At 44.0% G+C, this 6,045-nt stretch overlaps 1 long non-coding RNA gene across 1 annotated transcript; it reads left to right on the forward strand.

The window, feature by feature from the left end:
- Nucleotides 1-294: 294 nt before the first annotated feature.
- LOC120638040 lies at nt 295-1,421 on the forward strand. The gene is made up of 2 exons (XR_005659493.1): nt 295-374; nt 1,270-1,421. It is a non-coding gene; the product is annotated as an uncharacterized LOC120638040 (long non-coding RNA).
- Nucleotides 1,422-6,045: the final 4,624 nt, after the last annotated feature.

Below are 6,045 nucleotides of genomic sequence, written 5' to 3' on the forward strand. Positions count from 1 at the left end.
TACCCCCTGATAGTCTGCTCAAAAACAATTACCAACCTGGAGCAGGTAAAATGACCAGACAGATTAGACAATCAGGGATCTACCCTGCTGCTTACTTTATGTCTTTTATGACCCTTTGGTGTCCCCAAATAACTGTGGTGACAGAGGTACTGTCACTTTTAAAAAAAGTCATTCAGATGTGTATTCATGTCTCAGTTTATTTGGCGGGGGGGGGGGAGGGTGCCACGTCAAAGGGAGATTGTTGGTCATAATAGTATAAACTGTCTGGACCTTCTCACCACTCTCTTCACTCACCAGCACTAAGGAAATCAACAGGAAGAAGGTAGCTCTCACCAGTGGCTCAAACTCCAAAGAAGGCAGCAACTGAGGTTCTGGTGAGTAATTTTAATCTAGGATGGAAAGAAGGGGGAGGTGGGGAGAGGGAAGCCATTCAGGACATTCCCCACCACCAGCGGGCCCAAAGACCCAGTCTGTGACCCTTTGAAACCCTGGCAGTAGCAGTGAAGGAGTTCCCAGTCTTCAGGTGAGGTTCACTGCCACCAGCCTGAAGTTGGCAGTGAAATGGGCGGTGGGAGACTTGGTTCATGGATCCACTTCAGGGCAGCTGTGGTTGTCTGGGACAGTACCACCATAGTCACTGACCTTGGGAAGGAGCAGGGTAGGAAGAAGGAAAATGCAATGCCCAAAAGGGCCAAGTGGAGAGTGGTGGGAGATGGGTGGAATGCCTACCACTGGCACTTTCATAGCCAGACCAGGAAGAGGCTGAGTCACTCTCCCCCATCCTTTCTGAAGGGCCCAGGACCACCTACTGCTGCTGCCGCTGCTGCTGCTGTCGTCCTGAATTTCAGGGAAGAGGCAGTGGTGGATCCAGTGGGGCAGGGGTGACTTGTGCTCAATAGGTATGATTGATTGATTGGTTGATTGATTTCCTGAATGATCTGGGAATGTGGAAGGACTTTCCATTTTTGCTTGCCACATTATGCCTTTGAGTTTGGCTTATGTTAATATTTATTGAAATTCATGTAGGAACTGGGTGCAAAAAGCCCAAAAGAACTAGAATACTTCTTCAGTGAACTGTGCCTTGACAATCAATGTTTTAAAGTGTTTTGATATTTTTTTTTATGAAAACTAGTTCTGTTCTTGACCTTGCCAGCTAACTTTAAAGAATCAATGATGTCTCTTAAAAAAACACTTAAATATTTCTCTCTGTACTTTCTGTAGATCGTTTTGAGTGGTTCTTTTTTCATTATTATTTTCATTATTTTAAAGGGCATTTGCTGGAAAGAGCAGATTTTGGTGGCCTAAGAATAGCTTCAGCTGTTTTACATTCAGCAATGTCATCTCCATATCAAGTAACTGTTACCCTCCAAGAACCTTCGAAAATTCAGTAAGAGTTAAGTAAAGCAATGGATTAAAATTTTCATGGCAGGTGGTTTTCAGTTAATGTTCATATGTGGTTTTACTTGTTGGGGATTCTAACAACTAAAGTTTCTATTTTTTGACGTTTTATGTTAAATGTGTTTCCTCATAATAGATAAATAGATTACCATTTCATCATATGTTCAATAAATAACCAGATAAATCATAAAAGTAGTAAATGATTTTCTACAGCATGATTTTTAACATATAGGGAAAATATTGCAGTCTTTTAGTCAGCTTGGTTGGAAAAGCAGCATGGCATAGTGGATACAGCCAAGGCCTGGGAGTCAGAAGGTCATGGGTTCTGATTCTGGTTCTGCCACTTGTCTGCCGCTGTATCCTTGAGCAAGTCATCTGGACACTTCTCTGCGCCTCAGTTACCTCATCTGTAAAATGGGGATTGAAACTGTGAGCCCCACATGGGACAGGGAATGTGTCCAACCCAATTTACTTGTATACATCTCGGTGCTTAGTACAGTGCCTGGCACATAGTAAATGGTTAACAAATATCACAATTATTATTATTATTATTGGAGCCTACCTTATCCAAGATTTACCTTTATTGTAGGCTTTATTAGGTACATTTACGTTTCTTTTTGGTAGTCTCCAAGAAGGAAAAATGTTGACCTTTGGTTTGAAATGTGGTCTACAGAAAGATGGGTGTTCAAATGCATGGACCAGCCAATTTAAGCACCTCTAATCATTCTTGTCTAGCTTGTCTACCTGAAGAAAATCAGAAGACATATTGGAAAAGTTAGGATCTCAAACCAGATAAAGAACAGTTCACCTTTTCTAACACCCTCTGCCTCCTCCTCCTCTCTCCAGCTCCTTTCTTGGTCCACTGTAATCAGGTTTTTATCACCATCACCCCACTGAAACTACTCTCCAAGGTCAATAGTGACCTCCTCCTCAACATATCTAATGGCTCTTGCTCCATCCTGATCCTTCTTGACCTCTTAGCTACCTTCAACACTGTGTACCAAGCTCCTTGAGGGTAGGAATTTTGTCCGCCAATCCTTTTGCATTCTCTCAAGCACTTCCTTGCACCCAGTGGATGTTCAGTAGCTGCTCCTGAGAACTTTCTCATTCTCTTCTTCTGACTTCTCTTCCATCACTCACTGTTGCCATCTCAGTCTCACCCTCAGTCTGAGCAGCAGGGTTGGAGAATAGAAACGTTTCTCTGTTCAGTGTATAGTCTACCCAGTGCTGCCATCAGTACACATGATGCCCAGCATGGGGAATGCTATTGCCCCACACCCACCTCTGCACTGTGTTACCTGCCCTACTGCCAGTCAGTTAAAGGTCTAGAGCAGTGAGGGAGACAGACTGGCTTTCCCTCAGCTGGGGCTATAGTAGGCTTGCCGTATTGCTCACCTCATGCTCAGTTCTGTGGATGCCACCCTGCTTTGGCATCATGGTGAACTGCACTGGCACCTTGAAGATTTCGATGCCTGGGCCTTCACTTGCTCCAAAACCTTTCCACTCCTCTTTTGGGTCAGTGTGGAGCCCAACATAGCCGTGGCAGGAGCTGAGTTAGAGGTAGACTCTCTGCTTTCAAATAATTCATAGCAGAATGCAGTTTGGCACTTATTTATTTTTTTAACCAGAACCATGTTCCAGTCCATCCCGGCTTACTTTCACCTTTGCCTAAATGTTAGTTCCATCCTGATCAGGAGTCCTAAGCACTGAAATCAGCTGTGGCAGCTGACACCTCCCCTTCCTCCTCATCTTTGCTCAGACCACTGTCCTGAATCCTCTGAGACTGTGAAGAAAGCATACTTTTTTGCTGAAGTTTATCCTAGAGCCTCTAATTTGTGAATGCCTTATGGTGTCTGAGAAGACTGTAGCTAACTAAACCAATGTAGATCTGTCAGACCAGGCATCCAGCATACTTCAGAGCAATGCTACCAGAATATGAAGAAGTTGAAAGGAGCACCTCCAAGGAGTTGCTGAAAAACAAACATTTAGTTTCTTTGAGGTGGTCTGCCAGGTTGGAAGGGAGTACCAAGGGGCAATCTCCCAAGACCATTTCCTCTGCCACCATCCAATGCATTGCAGCCTCACCATCTGGAGGACTAGAAGACAGTGGGTCTATGTTTAGATCAGAGGTCATGCTCACTTTAAAATGTCCAGCCAATTTTTTTTAAACTCTGGGAACTGCAAGGGCCAAACTCTGAATTTTCCAGTGCTCATCAAACTTGGCGGAAGCTCAGGCTAGGGTTGGATTGGCCAGGGTCCTAGAATTTTAATCTATTCAAGGCTCTAAGTCAGACCATAGGAATTAGAGACAGGGATAGCTGGAAACAGGGAGGGATAAAGATACAGTTCTTTTGGGAAGGACTATGTGGGGCACCTGCTTTGATTGGGGTGACCTTGTTTGTCCTGAAAGTTTGGGGCGGGACCTTTTGGCCCAGGACACTACTGGGGAGTTTGGTTAATTCAAGATGGTTTGAAGGACCATAGCTGATCCAGGAGGGCTCGGAAGGACCCAAGCCACTCAGGTCAGTTTTTCCTGTAAAGTAAGGGGGCAAGCAACTCAAGAACAATTTGTAGGGGACAGGTGGGCGGGGAGAGGAGGGAGAGTAGGTAGACTGGAATGGTATGGTGAAGCTCACTAGTCTCAGAGTCTCTTCCTGACTGGCCCTGGAGTGGTTAAAAAAGCCCAAAGAGATTCTAATCAGTGGTGATTCTTGCCTCAACGGTATGCCACTACACACTTTGCTCCTCTCATGCCGACCTACTCACTGTACCTTGACCTCATCTGTCTTGCCGCCAAAGTCAAGCCTGTGTCCTGCCTCTGGCCTGGAATTCCCTCCCCCTTCATATCTGACAGACAATTACTCTTTCCCATTTCAAAGCCTTATTGAAGACACATCTACTCCAAGAGGCCTTCCCTGACTAAGCCCTCGTTTCCTTTTCTCCCACTCCCTCCTGCATCGCTCTGACTTGCTCCCTTTATTCAACCCCGGCTCTCACCCTCATGGATATATATACATCCATGATTTATTTATTTATATTAATGTCTGACACCCCCTCTGGGCTATAAGCTCACTGTAGGCAGGGAATGTATCTGTTATATTGTTGTGTTGTTTTCACCCAAGCTCTTAGTACAGTGCTCTGCACACAGTAAGCACTCAGTAAATACAGTTGATTGATTGATTAATCTGGATTACACCACCACCTCTCCCCTTCCTTTAGATCACTACCTTCCCACCCAGGGCCTCCTGCAGGAAAGAGCCCTGTTCTGGAAGTGAAGCCTCCAACTTCCCAGCACCGGGGCCAGAGAAGCACAGCCTAGTTAGATGTCTCCCTCCATCAGCCACACCTATTTTCTAAACAGCAAAAGCATCGTCCAGTTGGCATTAATCGGCAATGATCTGCTGAACCTGGGGGTGAAACCAAATGCAGCTCAAATGAAATAATGTCTATTCACTAGGGATTCTTCAACCACACCTTGGAGAGGCCTGGAGCATTCCCTTCTCCAGTGTGGCTGACTTTAGACATTTCACTGTCCTGAGGCAGGGAAAAATTGGCTGCCCCTCCCATTCTATAAAATGCCATTCTGTCCTATTGCGTGCATTTGGAGACTTGACAGTTCTGAATACTCCTCTGCATGTGCATTAAGGATATGCACTGACAAGATTATGCACATTTACCTCAGATTTGTGTCTGGTAAATTTGCATATAGTTGGACCTGCATCGTTTTTTGCCCCCTGAAAAATTGATCCGATTACTTGAATCACTAGTAAAAAAAAAAGGGCACACTTGGGAATGATAAATGTGTCTGTTGATTGAAAAATAATTTATTTACCAATCTAAGAACGAAAGGTCCAGAAGAGGTGTAACATAAAAAAATGATTTGCCCTAACTTTAAATGTAGCAATTTCTGGATTGCCAGTTTTTGATTGTAAATTCTAGACTGTAAGGTGCTTTTGGGAAGAGAACATGTATTCCAACCCTGTTGTATACTAAGCACTTAGTATGGTGCTCTGCAATATTTGAACAATAACCCATATCCTATAGGATAGCCTTTTATCTATAGGGCCTATACCAACCTCTTGCTCCTCATATTCTACATTATTTTTAAAAATGTTCTTATTGTCTCCTTTGTATAATAGTTTCTTTGAGTACAGTATTACATATTCATGACTTGAGGACTTCTTTCTTGATGGCCCCTCCTAATTTTAAGCAAATTCACCCCTTGCTTCTATATCAAGTATCATTATCAATCATTCATTCATTCAATCGTATTTATTGAGCACTTACTGCGTGCAGAGCACTGTACTAAGCACTTGGAAAGTACAATAGAGCAATAAAGAGAGACAATGCCTGCCCCAAATAGGCTCACAACCTAGAGGCAGGGAGACAGACATCAATACAAGTAAAAAGACATCACTATAAATAAACAGAATTTTAGATATATACATATATACGTAAGTGCTGTGGGGCAGGGAGAGGGAGGAAGAGCAAAGGGAGTGAATCATGGTGACCCAGAAAGGAGAGGGAGCTGAAGAATAGCTGGGCTTGGCCTGAGAAGGTCTCTTGGAGGAGGTGTACCATCAGTAGGGCTTTGAAAGGGAGAAGAGTGATTGGTGAATTTGAGGAGGGAGGGCGTTCTGGACCAGA

The sequence above is a fragment of the Ornithorhynchus anatinus genome, chromosome X1, assembly GCF_004115215.2.
Source record: "Ornithorhynchus anatinus isolate Pmale09 chromosome X1, mOrnAna1.pri.v4, whole genome shotgun sequence".
NCBI classification, from domain to species: Eukaryota; Metazoa; Chordata; class Mammalia; order Monotremata; family Ornithorhynchidae; genus Ornithorhynchus; species Ornithorhynchus anatinus.